General features: G+C 42.8%; 1 protein-coding gene across 19 annotated transcripts in view; it reads right to left on the bottom strand.

Moving 5' to 3' along the window:
• Positions 1-16,220, bottom strand: part of DGKG (diacylglycerol kinase gamma) — a 273,063-nt gene that overhangs the window by 51,914 nt on the left and 204,929 nt on the right. The window lies entirely within an intron of this gene.

The raw sequence follows: 16,220 nt of genomic DNA, 5'->3' as shown, positions 1-16,220 counted from the left end.
CTTGAAACTGTCTTCCTCAACCTAAGGTTGATTCTTTTTTTTTAGTTTATTATTATTATTTTATTTGTTATCAGTATTCTACAATCACTTCCATATATCTTAGATTTTTTTCCCCTCCCTCCCCCTCCTTACTCCCTTCCTCCCCACTCCCTCTCTGAGATAGTATATAATTTTATATAGATTCTACACATACATTCCTATTAAATACATTTTCACCTTAGTCATGTTGCATAGAAGAATCAAAATGAATAGGAGAAATCATAAAACAAAACAAAACATGATACAAAAGAAAATGATCTGCTTCATTCTGTGATTGAATTCCATAATTCTTTCTCTGAATGTGGAAGACATTTTGCCTTAAAAGACCATTGGGAATTTTTTAAGTCCTTACATTGCAGTGAAGTACTAAGTCTACCAGAAAAATTCCTTGCACACTGTGGTTGTTGCTGTGTACAAAGTTCTCCTGGTTCTGTTCCTTTCACTCAACATTGGTTCATATAATTCCTTCCAGGCTTCTCTGAAGTCTTCCTGTTCATCATTTCTTGTAGCACAATAGTATTCCATTACATTCATATTCCACAAATTGTTCAGCCATTCCCCAATTGATAGACATCCCCTTGATTTCCAGTTTTTGGCCCTAAGGCCGATTCTTTATCCATTATATCACACTGTCTGGCACTTAATAAAATATTGTTTAATGAGTGAATGAATAAATAAATCTTTTCATCTAAGTAGATATCCTAGGGGAGGAGCCAAGATGGCGGAGTAGAAGGACACACATACGTTAGCTCCGAACCCACAGCCCATAAAATATCTGTAAAGAAGAACTCCCGAGCAGAGCCCAACCCTCCATGTGGTACTGAAAGGAGCAGATTCGAGCAGGTTTCAGGGACAGAATCTCCAGCGGCCACACGGGTCCCTCCACCCACAGGTGGTGGGGGTGAATGAGAGAGTCTTTTTGGGTGGCCAACAGGGGAGTGGGGTGTCTGCATGGCTTGGGCCCCCTCGGGAGGCAGCAGTGGGGGCAGTGGTGGTGGCGGACTAGGGTTCCCCAAGCAGGCAGGAGCCCAATCCATTGTTGAAGGTCTCTGCACAAACCTCCTGAGGGAACTGAGCCCCGTGAGGTGGCCCTGCCCCCACCTGAACCTGAACTTAATCTCACACTGAATAGCAGCCCTGCCCCCGCCCAAAGTCCTGAGGCTGGGAAGCAGTATTTGAATCTCAGACCCCAAGCACTGGCTGGGTGGATCTGGAGGCATGGTGGGGGTGGAAAGAAAACTCAGAAGTCAAGTCACTGGCTGGAAAAATGCCCAGAAAAGGGAAAAAATATAAGACTATAGAAGGTTACTTTCTTGGTGAACAGATAATTCCTCCCTTTCTTTCTGATGAGGAAGAACAATGCTTACCATCAGGGAAAGACACAGAAGTCAAGGCTTCTGTATCCCACACATCCAAAATAAATATACCATGGGCTCAGGCCATGGAAGAGCTCAAAAAGGATTTTGAAAATCAAGTTAGAGAGGTGGAGGAAAAACTGGGAAGAGAAATGAGAGAGGTGAAAGAAAAGCATGAAAAGCAGGTCTACACCTTGCTAAACGAGACCCAAAAAAATGCTGAAGAAAATAACACCTTGAAAAATAGGCTAACTCAATTGACAAAAGAGGTTCAAAAAGCCAATGAGGAGAAGAATGCTTTAAAAAAGTAGATATCCTAGCCTTTCTTTTATTTTCCTCCTGCCCTCTTGCTCTCTTGTTCCTATTCATCACTAGTTGGAGTGTCTTTGTTACTGACATTGGTCTTATAGGACAGGTTCTTTTAGAACCATCTTCAGTTATTTATTTGCCTTTGTTTTCATCTTAACATTTCTTTTAAAAAATTTGGTGTTGTCAGTGAGCTCCCTGTGCATCCACATTCATCTCTTTAGGTAGCCACTCCATGAACAGCACAACATTTGTGGCCTTATACAAGTCAGTGATTAAAAAAAGATGAATGGTACAGGCACAGATAACTGGACACTTCACTAGATACTTCCTTCCAAAGTGACCTTGAATGATTAAGACTATTCTTTGAGTCTGGTTAATCAACCAGTCCTTATAACCACTAAATTGTATCTGACCTAAGATGGTCCATATGAGAACTAAGCCCAGTTCCCTTCCATCACCTTAAAATTATTAAAAAGTAAAAGAATTATTAAAAGAGAGGGAAAGGAAAGAATCACAATGAAAATCACAAGAAAAATGGAATAAAATGAGCAAACAAAAAAGAAGATGCCACAATCCAATGAATAAACACTATCGGTTAAAAGCAATCCCAGCAATCCCTCCTGCAGAAAGAAAACACTGTCTATACGGACAGAAATTTTCATGGAATAAGTAAATGATTTAGCATTGAATTAAAGAACCAAAGGAAGAAATCAGTAAATCAACAGAAAGTGGAGCTCTCAAAGAAGACTGTAAAAGACTAAAAATGGAATCAACTGTTTAGAACAAATCACAGGAATCTCACTAAAGCCATGGACACTCTGAAAACTACATTGGCCTATTTGGAATTCAAAAGATGCAGAGATGGAACAAAAAATATCAGAAAAAATAATAAAAAATGATTGAGATTTCTACAAGTCAAAGCCATTGGCCTTGAAAACAGAACTCAATGATACACTCAGAGAATTATTGGTATTCCTGAAAAATAAGGTGAAAAACAAAAAAAATGATTATTATATTAATTATATTAATATATTATTATATATTTATATATAATTAATATATATTGTTATAGTAATACAACAATTTATATAGCATTTTGTTCTGGGAATAAGGTTCCATAGATGAAAGCATTTTATCTCTGTGAAAAGAAAGGATAGTAGAATGTTCTAGAACTATACACTTATTGGATTGGGTAAAAGAAGTATAAAGACTGAATTACAGTAAAAGTGGAATCAAGGAATATGGACTTGGGCTAGATAGTAGGGTGGGAAGTGGTGATGCTATCTATAGAAAAAGACTGGGATCAAATTATTTCAAGAAAAATAGATGGAAGTTACATGGAGCTAATTTTTTTTTTCAAGTAATATAACAAAATTTGACAGAGGGAAACATTTAATTATTTTAACCTTGAATGGCAAAATTTCAGTGAATCACTTATTGATCTGTGAGACAAGACAACCCTAGTGGGCATCTTCATCTTTGTATTTGTTTAATTTTCCATAAATTTGCATCCCGAGGCCCTTTGAGAGCAGGGAATGTTTTGTTTTTGTCTTTGTAGCCTTACAAAAACTTCAGTTCCATTTTTAATTCCTCTAGAAGCACATCTAGGATTGGTTGTGATGTGAGAATCTAAGTATGGTGACTCCATTCTCCCTGATGGTGAAAAGAATTTGTCATAAAAAGTATTTGTAGATCGTTCTCACCATCTGGTTGTTGACCCCCTTCCAATTTCATCTGTAAATTCCCCAAGGATGAATTTAAGTTTTTAATACCAGTATTCTACTGGTATGTATCTATCTTCCTTCCTTCCTTCCTTCCTTCCTTCCTTCCTTCCTTCCTTCCTTCCTTCCTTCCTTCCTTCCTTCCTTCCTTCCTTCTCTTGTTGAGTCACAGAATATTTCAGTTTATGAAGAATTGAAAATGAGTGTCTATCCAGGAAAGGGTGCATGGAAGGCATGAGTTGGCTAGAATGAATTCCAAAGAATGATGGAGACTAAACTTTAGCTGTGTTCAGTTCTAGTAGTTACCTTTTAAAATATTGACAAACTGGAGATTGTCCAGAGGAAGGTCACTGGGTTGATGCTAGGTGTGGAAAGCATTTCCTATGAGAACAGGTCCAAGAAGTTGAGGAGGTGGAGCCCAAAGACAAGGAGAAGGTTTTGGGGGTGGGGGTGGTGGACATGACTTCAAGGGTTTAAAGTGCTCTCATGTGGAAAAGGGATGGTCCTTGCTCTGTGTAGCACCAAAGGATGAACCTGGGACCACTTGTGAATCCACAGGGGAGAGAAGGGGCAGATCACAGCTTCAAATGTTGAAGAACTTTCTCACGGTTAGCACCATGCAACCGTGGAATGTCTACTTCAGAAGGTACTGGTTTTCTACTTCTGGAAGTATCTGAGTAGAAGCTGAACTGCCACTTGTGAGGGCAGTTGTAAAAAGGAGGGGTTTCAATGAATGAACATTTACCCAGGTCCGTTTCATAGATCTGCGATTTCCGTGGACCAAGAAACTCCTCTACCCATTCAGGTTAGCACCTATTTTGCAGCCTTAGACCAATGGTTCTTAATTTTTTTTTGCGTCATTGTTTGACACAATGTTGTGTCATCGTTGATACAATCAGGACAATCTGGGGAAGCCTCTGGCCACCTTCTCAGAATGTTTTTAAATGCATTAAACATGTAGGAATACAAAAGAAACCACTTATATTGAAACATAATGATAAATACGTGTGTGTGTGCAAAATTAAAAGTTCATGGACCCCAGGTTAAGAACTCTTGCTTCAGAGAATGACCTGGGGCATTGAAAGGTTAAGCGAATTTCCCAGAGTCAAGATGTATCAAAGGCAGGGCATCAATCCAGAACTTGTAGACTCCAAATTTGACTCTATCCACTACAGTGGTTTGACATTACTCCAATTGAAACAGATCCACTGATTGCCTAGTGACTCAGAAAATCACAGATTCACATTATCTATATTTTATTGTATTTTTATTTTTAAAATTATATTTTAATCTGGTTTCACCTACTCAGGAATGTTGAGGGTGTGAGAGTTCAACATGTATGTATATGTATATGTATATATGTGTATGTACATACACACAATACAAATATATGCACATAGCATGTATATATACATAGTGTGTGTGTGTGTGTGTGTGTGTGTGTGTGTGTGTGTGTGTATCTGTTAGGTGGTACATTGGACCTGGAGTCAGGAAGACTCATCTTCCTGAATTCAAATCTGTCCTCAGACTCTTTATTAGCTCTGTAACCCTGGATAAGTCATTTAACTCTGTTTGCCTTCGTTTTCTCATCTATAAAATGAGCTAGAGAAGAAAATGGCAAGCCACTCCAGCATCTTTGCAAAGGAAACCTCAAATGGGGTCATGAAGTGTTAGACATGACTCAACAACACACATACATATACATGTATGTATTATAAGCACATATACACACATATATATACACACACATAATACACCTATATGCCATGCTGAATTTAGATGCTTTTTACAGGGCCTCTCCCTGACTCCTGGCCCATGGCCATTCTATCTCTTTTGTCCCACTGACTTTGTGTGACTGAGGGGCAATGAAATTGGAAGGAGGTTTCAGTAAGTGGATTTCTGGCCTGTATCTGTGACCTGAGAAGTATGGCATAGCTGGCCCCTAGAAGTGACCTGAGGCAGAGTTTCCAATGAGTAGAGTATGTTTTCTTCCTCTCTTTCTGGTCTCTATGCCAGTGCCTGGGCAGCTCAATGGTGCTTTTGAAAGAGGACAGCTGGCAAGGGCGTTGGCCAGGAGGCTGGACCCACTGTGCTGGTTGAGGGGAGGAAAAAGAGGGGGGTTTCATTCATCTCCAATGAATCGGGAGCTCCATTCGTTTCCAGGGAGGGGGGCCTCCAAAACAAAACTGCTGTTTCTCCATATTCTTGGCTCTTGCCTCAGAGCTGGATGAAGGGCAAAACCATGACATCGTCTTTCTTCCTCCATGCCACCCTCCCCAATGTAAAATCCTAGCAGGCTCAGGAAGAAGAGTAAATATACCTTAGGGGACGTCTGGGCAGCTCGTGCTGAGAAGGGGAAGGTTTTCATTTAGAAAGAGAAGGAGCTGCCTGTCTCCAAGACCACGTCAGGGGGAGTTCAGAGGCAGTTGGTTTGGTGGGGGCATGGAGAGAGGTAGCTTGACTTCTAAATGTGCCTTGGATCCTCACGAGGGGGACCCTGGGCAGATAGCTTTGCCTTTCAAAGCCTCAGTTTCTTCATTTGTAAAATGAGATGGTCTCCAAGGTCCCTTCCAATCAAAATCTGTCATACTATGATTCTCCTGTGCCATTTTTTAGTTGCATGACCCTAGCTAAGTTGCTTAATATGTCTGGGCCTCAGTTTCCTCAACTGTAAAATGATGAAGGCCAGGATAGCCTCAAAGGTCCCTCTTGCCTCTGGTGTAAGAGAAGCCAGAATTCTGCCCCAGTTGCTTCATCAGAATCCCTTCCAATGACCTCACAGATAAGGGACCAGCACTCCCCTGTGCACATGTGCCCCCTCACTTACCCAAGTGTGGGAAAGAGGTGGGAGAAGCCTGGCATTTCCTGGCTCTGGATCAGTTAGCCTGGACTCTCCTCCACTTTCAAAGATCTTAGCAACAATTCGTGTGGGCATGAAAGCCTCTGTCTGGCCAGACTCAGAGCTTTGGGAACCATGGGATAATTCAGCAGTGCCCACGACACTCTGGGGAATTGGGAGCAGAACCAGATCGGAGGATGCCAGGCATCCCAGCTACTCTCTGCAGTTCCTAGGCCAGTGTGGATCCCCTGAGCACTGAAGACTTCCATTGACGTGGTGGTGGGGGTTGAAACTGGCAGAAGAGTAGCTGTTTTCTTCTCATAGCAATGGGGAGAGGGGCCCCTTTGAGATACTTCCAGTCCCCAAAGAAGGCATCCCAGCTCCCTCAATAAGTAAGTCATCAATTCTAGAACAGAAGTGGAAACAGAAGTGTGGTCTAGGGATTTCTGGATCCCAGATTCACAGTCTTAGAACCGGAAGCTACCTCACAGGAGCTTTCATTCATTTTGCATATATTTTGAATGAAAGACAACATTATGTAGAAGATAAAGAGATTGTTTTGTAGTCGTCTTGCTTTGGACCTTCTCCAGCTGCCATGGGGCAGTTAGGTGGTACGATGGTTAGAAGAGTGGGCTTGCAATCAAGAAGACTCACTTCATGAGTACAAATTTGACCTCAGATACTTCCTAGCTGTGTGACCTGGGCAAATCATTTCACAATGTTTGCCTCAGTTTCCTCATCTGTAAGATGAGCTGGTGAAGGAAGTGGCAAACCACTCCAATAACTTTGCCAAGAAAATAAAAAATGGAGTCACGAAGAGTTGGATGCCACTGAAACAACTCAACCACAACAAAGCTTTGTGACCCTGTGGAAATCACTTAGCTTTCTAGCATAGGAGGTCAATGTTCTAACACTACAAAATGCAGAACAGGTTCCAGTCTGCAATGGCAATTAATCAACCATCAGCATTTAGTAAGTGCTCACTATGTACAAAGATACTAAGAACAGAAGGAAGATAATCTTAGAGGGGGAGGTGTAGGAAGCTCTCATCAGCATTTATGAAGTACTTACTATGTACAAAGATTGTTGTTGTTGTTGCTGTGTTTCTTTGTGTCTTCTTTACCGAAGAAGACCACGCCATCAGAGAAATGATGACATGACTTGCACTTGACTTTGTTTTGAGTGAGGGAAGGGCTGTGCAGGTCACCAGCCTCACTTTTCCTCCAGAGCCATCTGAATCCAGTGACCTGATATTCCTCAGGATGACTGGAGATGGCCAGGATGCAATGGGAGACCTTGGCCCCTTTAGGCCAAGGTCTGTTCAGATACTCATTTAGGATGAGGTAATGCCCATTCAGTGACTAGACCTGTTTTAAGAAGTAATCAGGGGATGGTCCCTTTAATGAGGAAAAGAAAAATAACTGCATCAGGTTGGGAGGGAAACAGCAACAGTTACTATTGATAATCACTCTTAAGCTAGGAGGGTCCAGAAAACAGCCCTTAAGTGGAGCTTGGGCAGGGGCCTAGTGTTGTCTAATCTATGGGTTTGAGAGTGCAGTAGGTTTAAGGGGAAAGAAAAGGAAAAGAAAGGAAAGGAAAAGAAAGGAAAGGAAAAGAAAGGAAAGGAAAGGAAAGAAAAGGAAAGGAAAGGAAGAAATCTAGCCAGTAAACCCCAAGTTAATTGGGCATCCTCTGATCATCCAAATTTACCTTCCTTTGGAGAGGAGAAGGAAGGTGGGGGAGACAGACAGGAGAGGAGGAGCTGAGTTACCCAGCGAGCTGGGCGCCCATTGGTACAAAGATACTAAGAGAAGGAAGATAAACCTTGGAGGGGAAGGTGTGAGAGATTCTAGGCATTGCCTGAAAAGATGCCAGGTAGAGAGAGCTCCTCAATTCAAAGTCCCAAAGTTAATTAAGTTTTAGATCTGGTTAAAAAACTAACAAACAATCCAGCCAACAGCTGTCTCTGTTTCTGTCCCTGTCTGTCTATCTCTCTTTTTTCTGTCTCTTGGGACACCTACCTATATGGGAACATATCAGCCCCTATAGCATTTAAACTCCCTGAAGGCAGACACTGTTACAGGGAGTGTGTCTTTGTAGCCCCAGAGCCTGGACATTTAATTGCCCAAGGTAACTCAGTTAGTGACAGAGCTGGGATGTGGACCCAGGCCCTCTTGTCTCTGAATGCAGTGATTTCTTTTAGTGGAAGACACATTTAGGCCCTTGTCCTGATTCACCATTTAAACAGATTCTCTGTCAGTAATGGGTCATGTGACCCTTTTTCTCACTGCAGGGCTCTGAAAATTCATTAACACAATGATAAATATGAATAAATATGGGGGCAATGTGGCTCAATGTGAGCAATGCTGGGAGGAGCCATTTTTCAGATCTTGACTGTGACCTTGGTCAAGTCTTTTCACATCCTCAGGACTCAGTTTTCTCCTCTGTAAAATAGGGTGGATGACCTAGGCCTCCCAGCTTTGACTCCATGATGCTGTGACTCCATGTCCCAGGGGAGTTTTGGAGGAGAACTCTGTTGTAAAGTGCTGGGTACACAAGTTGAGAGCCAGGAGAGGGAAGACAGAAGTGAAACAAGCAAAGAACCCACCCATAGGAAATGGAAAAGAGGGAAGTTTAAAGGAAATAAAGGCAGAGGTCAGCAAGTACAGGCTGAAAACAAACATTTCTAACCAGGATGTAACAGAAAAATCTCCTAATGCATAGCATTTACAGCATAGTGTGTGTCTTTTCTTTTTGTGGGGTGAGACAAGGAGGGCAACCTCTTTGAGCTTCAGTTTATTTACCTTTAAAATGAAGGGTTGAACTGAGGTCCCTTCCAGTTCAAAACTAACCATCCTATTTGCCTATTAACTTACTGTTCTTGTGAACTTGGGCCAATTGCTTTGATTCCGTGGGTCTCAGTTTACTCATATGTAAAATGGGGTGGAGGGGTTGGATCAAATGGCCTCTGAGGTCCCTTCCAGTTCTAAATCTGAGATCTCATGTTAATTTGCACTGGTTTTATAATATGGACAAATCACAACCTTTCAGTGCCCCTACACTGAAATAGTTATATAGTTCAGTGGAAAGAGCTCTGGACCTAGAGTCAGGAAGACTTGAGTTCAAATTGTGCCTTGGACATTTATGAGCTGTAAAGATCCTGGGAAAGACACTCATTCTCTGTCTCAGGTTCTTTGCCTGTAAAATGGGGATAATAACTGTACCTATCTCCCAGGGTTGTTGTGAAGATCAAATGAGATAATGATTGTAAAGCCCTTAGCATAGTACTTGGTATATAGTAGGTGCTACATAAATGCTTATTTCCTTCCTTTTCCCCCAGGCAATACTATAAGATTGTTGCAGAACTCATAATGCTCCATCTTCATGGATAGAAGTTTCTTTACAAAATAATTCCTTAGGCCAATGAAATCATAGGTCCAGATTAAACATTTATATATGCAAACATACAAACTATAAAACTTTGTTGGAAATGTGATCTCCTTGACCTATGTTTTGCTTCCAGTGATGTAGATTTCAATTCATCCACAATGTTTCATCTATTATCCTCTTTTCAGTTTCTTCCTTATGTTCTTTGGAGATCATTTAGCTTAGTTCAGTGTACTGGTGATCTTTCTGTAAGCTTAGTTTTCTTCTTTTGCTTTTCAATGTTGTATGTGTTGGTAATGCTCATAATTTTTCTCCATTGTCCTACAGGAGATTTTAGAAATGACTTTATGTCCTAAACTGATATTGCCCTGGACTGCCAAATTTCTCTATTTTAGTCTGTGGTAGTTTATAGGCTCTTTGAGTCTCCTTATTGTGGACACTGATTTACACAGGCAATATAACGTAAATCCTTAGGAAACAGTGAGGGTTTCTGTCAATTGTCCATTCTTTTATCTGTTTCCCATTTTTTTTTGAATCAGTGGTTTGTTTAAGCAGGTCAGATTGGCTTCTTTCATGACATTCCTAAATCATGTTTTCAAGCTCTTATTTTTCATCTTCCTCTCCTATCTTCATCCTTGTAATCAAGTCACCATATATTAAAGTACATATTAATTTAACTTGGAGACTTTTATTGACTTCTTCATAGGGCTGGATGAACTAACTTCCTTGTAGGTATTTCTTACAAATGCTCTTCTTGAGTAGTGCAATATAAGATGACCAAATTGCCCATAGAATTATGTTTCTTGTTTCTGTTGGAAAATTGATACAGCCTTTATCTCCTTTATTTATCTCTCCAAGGAAAGTCTGTGAGCGATCTGTCCACCTACCTGTAACTTCTATGCCTTTTATCTTTGTTCCCCTCCATGTACTCCATGATTCAACTTCATTGGTCTACTTGGTGTTTCCCAAGCATGGCACTCCATTTCTTGTCCTTGCCTTTGGACCAGCTAGTCCCCCATATTTGGAATGTTTTCCTTCCACATACTTACCTCCTGGTTTCCTTCAACTCTCAAGATTTTTCCTAGTCTATCTATCTACTAGAACCTTCTCCTCTGAGAATATTTCTCATTGACTCCATTGTTTTGATGGGGACTAGCTCTTGTACTCAGCACTTTGACATGCTCAGCTGAGTCCATTCCCCATGTGAGAGAAGTTGGAAAAGCCTTAGAGTATGGAGCTCTTAAAGACGTTCTCTAACTGGTTCTGGTCTGCTATCATGTGAGTAGGAGAAGCCTTTTTGATTGGGTGTATGGTCAGAACTGGGAGTGTCTTCAAAAATATTGGTGGGCTGAGCTCTTGGCTTCTCTGATGGCATCTCATGAGAGACGTCTCTCCCCAGTGAGTCCAACATGAAGTCTGTTAATACAGGACCGGGTTTTTTTCTGGCTTCTTCATTTGGTCTTTCTATTTTAGGTGATGGAATGAGAGAGCAGGTATCTTGGTACCCATGTTTTCCATAATCACAGTATCTGGATTTTGTAGCTAGCTCAGTATTGATGCTCTAAGGAGCATGGAGTGATTGTTGAGATCCAGTTCAGTGGGAATTGAGGACTCATCCAGCAGCTATGCTGCATTTGGACACGAATGTGGTGGGACCTGTGTTATGTAGGAACTTAGCTAAGCTTGAGCCCATTCTCCCCAGAAATCAAGATGAGATAGGAGAGAATGTGTCCCCAGGATGTTAGACAGCAATTGTTTAACTGCTATATGTTCAGAGTAAATACCCCTTCGTAAAGGATTATTGATGTTAAACTGGAGAAGGAATAACAAACCACTCCAGTATCTTTGCCAAGAAAACCCCACATGGGGTCACAATGAGTCAGACATAACTGAAACAAGTGAACAACAGTAACAAAAACTGATCTTAAGTGGTTAAATGGAAATGGGGTGGTTAGTTGGGAAGAGCCAGGAAGATAATGGGGGCTACTGGAGAGATATAGAATGTTCTGATTGATTGTGACAGTACTTCCCCTCCTCCCTGCACTGTGTAGCTGGAGCCCTGGTCTGATGCCCATGACTCGGGAGAATGTGAACAAATTCCACTGCCCTCATCCCTCTCTCCTAGACTTCCTTTGGATGGGTGCAACTGGTCTCTGTTTCTGAGCTTGTTTCTTTACTCAGCTATAAGTTGCTTTTTTTCCCTTTCTGACCTAGTTTTCTTTCTCATAAACATTTGTGGTCAACCCAGACACAGATTTCTTTGTGTGTACTTGTCCCAGGTCTGAGCATGGAGCATGGCAGCATTGGCAGCTCTGGCCCAGGGAAGGAAACTGATGAGGAAACTTCCTTCCTACCTCAGGGCTGGGATCCCAATCCCTGCTCAACTCTGATAGCGCCCCTCTCTAACTGGGGCATATTTTACTAGACATTTATCCTGGATTTTGTCATAACTTTATAAACTACTCAGAGCAGAGTGGAAATGAAACCTGGTTGTATTCTCTTTTTACTGTTCTGTCTCCCCTTCCACCAGTCCAACCTGTCTCATTTCTATTGGTTGTAAGCAGAGGTGTGGTAGGGTTCCAATCCTAATGGGGAGGAGAGCTGAAAGGGCCAGTGAAAGGTGTTCAGAGAGACAGACAGACACAGAAAGCAGAGGAGAGAATGGGAGCTGGGTGGGAAGGCTCAACTTCAAACTGGCCCCAGTGGTGGAGACTGACTGTTCTCAGCTCTACCTTTTCTGGTTGGGAAGCGGAACAAGGGAGGGTTTTGATAGCCTTTGTCCCAACCAATACCTAGAAGTTTATTTACGTACACACACACACACACACACACACACACACACACACACACACACACACACACACACACACGCTGAAATGCAAGTACACAATGCCCACACAGGTACACTTATTCTCACACGTATACATGAATGTATATGCACACATATGTACATGGATATGAGCACACACATGCATAAGCAAATGTATATTTATGTATTTGAATAGCATTGGGGAGGAGGGAGCCTGGACCTATTATTTCATTAGTATTGAAGAATTCTTTATTGTATTGAAGAATTCCACTGCGCTGATCAATTGTTACTTTATCATGTCACCTCCCCAACTCAGTAAACTCCTGGGGCTCCCAATTACTTCTGGGAGCAAAGATGGCATTCAAAGGCCTTCATAATCCAGCTCCCTCTCACATGTATCCTCCAACACCTACTTGATAGGGTGACACCAGTCTGATGGCTGTTCCGTCAACAAGCCCCTCCATCTCTCAGCTCCCTCTCCCGTCATTCTCCCTGGCCGTTCCCCACACCCTCTCTAACTGCTTACTTCCCTGGCAATCTTCATCACCCCCTCTTAATTCCCATGCCTTCCCTCTTCTGATCATTTCCTATTTGATTCCCACATAGTGAAGCCATTTTGGTCCTCTCTGACTACAAAGGACGACAACCAATCCATCCTGCATGGAGCTTGTTATATGTATATTTGTTGGCCACCCTACCCTGACCCTATTAAGATTGCTCCTTGAGGGTAGGGACTGTCCCCAGGGCTTAGAGCATGCCTGGCAGGCACACAGTAGGCACTCAATAAATTTTTATTGAATTGAATAGTCTTAGAGAGGGACACTGAGAGGTCAGGGTTACACAGCCAGGATTGGTCAAATGCAGGACCTGAATCCAGCTCTGCCCTACCTCAAGACCAGCTTGTGTCTAATAAGCAGTACTCCTTCTTTTGTATGTTTATGCATGTGTGTCTGCGTGCATGTATGTGTGTTTGTGTATGGATGTCTGTATAAGCCCTGCAATTTTGTGTACATGTGTATGTGTGTAGGTATGCACATATGTGTTTATGGATAAGTAGGTGTATTTGTGTGCATGCCTATATGCACATATGTTTAGATTGGTATGTGCATACATATAAATGTATGTGTGTGTCTACAATCATATTTAAATCTCAATCACTCAACAAGTATTTAAGTGCCCATCCCACGCTGGGCACCCAATGAGACTCTGAGATATAACTAAAGTGAGACAGTCCTGCCTTCCAATTCTACTGAGGCATCAGGCACATTCATAGATAACTATGTCTTCTGTGGGGTATGATGGACAGAGCCCTGATTCTGGAAGTCAGAGATCCTAGGTTCAAATCCGATCTCTGATGAATTCTTCAGTTTCCTCCTCTGTCAGATGAGGTGATTGGCCTGGATCCCTGTGAGGTCCCTTCCTTCTCCAACTCTAGGATCCAATAGCCATACCCCACCCTCAGAAAGTAAATGTGTGATAAAATAAATACAGAAGGATCTTTTTTTGGACAGGAGGCATTAATGACCTGGAGAATTAAGAAAGCCCTCTTGAAGGAGGTGTAGTATATACTACATATCCTCCAGTAAGAGTCATGGAAAGAAACTTCCAAAATATATGAAATGATCTTTGTTTTTAGCAGTCTGCCAAACATTTATTAGTGTTTCTCAATCATGATTTATGGTCATGCTGTTAGTTTGCTCCTGTGCTCCTTTTAAAAATATTTATTTCTAAATTGTGATGAGGGAATCAGGAGGACCTGAGTTCAAATCTGGCTTCAGACATTTACTAGCTTTGTGACCCTGGGTAAGTCACTTAACTCTGTTTGCCTAAGTTTCCCTCATCTGTCAATTGAGTTGGAAAATGGCAAACCACTCCAGTATTAAAATAAATAAATTTTAAAAAGACAAGTCAGCTAAACCATCTGTGCCCCAGATAACTAAGACTAGGTGTCAGAGCAACAGCTGATGTGCACTGGGGGCAGAAGATTCCTTGGTGGAGTTCCCCATTCGTCTGATCTAAACCCCGCCCCCCAAAGATACTCTAGGTCAGTGATCTCCCCAGTGTAGGTGCTCCATCCTCTGCCCATTCTGTATAGTTCTCATCCCCATCTTTCCACAAATGCTCCAAGGAAAGATCTCTCAACATTCTAGAGAATTTCCTCGGATGCTTTCAATGTTCCATAGGTACCCAGGTCACTCCTGGGCCACCTGTCTCTCTAGCTGGTCATGGGACTTTGCCAAGACAACAAGCCTGTGTCAGAGTCCCCATAGTGGAGCGTCTTTGCACGTTCCTGCTCTCCCTGACCCCATCAGCAGCTCCCTTCTCTCTGTGGAGGTGATGCTCAGGGGACTCCCCATCTTTCACCCACACCCCTTCCTTACTTCTCTTCATTTTTTATCTCTGGTGCCTGTCAGGCAGGATCCAAATCCATTCTGGAAAAATCAGCTGTTTTCTCAGCTCTGCAGTGGGCACCCTCCTGTTGGCCAGCCTGTCAGACTGCTTCTCACATGACTTTCCTTTTTCTTTTTGCTCACTCTTTATGGATAAATGCTAAAACTGATTGTTATTGGGAGATAGGGATAGCAGGAAGTTTACCAAAAACAATCCCAATGGCCCACAGCGCGCACGCACACACACACACACAATCTCACTGTGCATGGTGAAGCATGAATCCTTAGCAGAGACAAAATATGGCCTGAGGCCCTTCCTAAATAATAGAAATAATCTTTCTTATGGGACCCAAAGCTGGCAGAGAGAGGCCTAGTCATATTTTGACTGTTTGTGTGTGTGTGTGTGTATGTGTGTGTGTGTGTGAAAGAGAGAGAAAGAGAGAGAGAGAGAGAGAGAGAGAGAGAGAGAGAGAGAGAGAGAGAGAGAGAGAGAGAGAGAGAGAGAGAGAATGACTGTATTCCTGGCAGAATGTCAAGCGCAGCTGGAGGAGGTAGGGGAGGCTGGCTGGTTCTGTTGGGCGTCAGCTCCTTTGGTTGCCCCAGCTCCATCATTCAACACAGTGTATGTTTAAAGAGACCCTGCCAGATGCCTGTACTAACAGGAAAGCTGTCCGTGTCTCTGCTTTCTCCAAACTCCATCATGCAGCCACGGTCTTCTCCTTCTTCCCCCTGCTCTCCCAATCAGCACATTTGTATATAAACAGAAGGGGGGGGCCTCCTCCCCAGTGAGCTCCCTCCTCCCCCTGGCAGCCCCTCAGCATCCTCCAGGCGCCGACAGCTGGGGAGGCAGCCCTGCTCTCCCTGAGTGGCCTTTTCTTGGCAAAAGGTTCACTGGGCAGACTTAGATGGAGAAATAGGCCTTGCCCATTGGTGCTTTAGTAACCAGGCAACAGAGGGAGAGGCAGAGAGGAGGCCAGCAACAGAGCCAGGGAGGACTTTCAGAAACCTCTGAATTTGGTTTTGATTCAAAAGCATCCTGGGGAGGATGACTTCCTCTGGGCAATGAGTATCTGCAACAAGGTCTGGCAAACGACTCTGTGACCCCAAAAGGTTGAGAATCCCTAGACTAGAGCATCTCAAAGGTCACTCCAGAGCTTGCACTGTTGGAGGTCAGGGTCCTGTAGTGACCCCAGAGTGTCCTGAAGAGGAGTAGGCTGTTGTTTTGAGGACAAAGGAAGCTAAAGGATGGGCATTGTGACCTAATGGAGAGAGTCGAGGAGGGGGGGGCTGGGTTCAAGATCTGCCTGTCTGTGGGCCTCTGGTCAGGTCACTTGACCTCTGGGGTCTCAGGCCTCTGACCCCTGACCTACT

The sequence above is a fragment of the Notamacropus eugenii genome, chromosome 2 (genome assembly GCF_028372415.1).
Source record: "Notamacropus eugenii isolate mMacEug1 chromosome 2, mMacEug1.pri_v2, whole genome shotgun sequence".
NCBI lineage: Eukaryota > Metazoa > Chordata > Mammalia > Diprotodontia > Macropodidae > Notamacropus > Notamacropus eugenii.
Note: the sequence above shows the minus strand (reverse complement) of the source record. Positions and strands in the feature narration are given on the sequence as shown.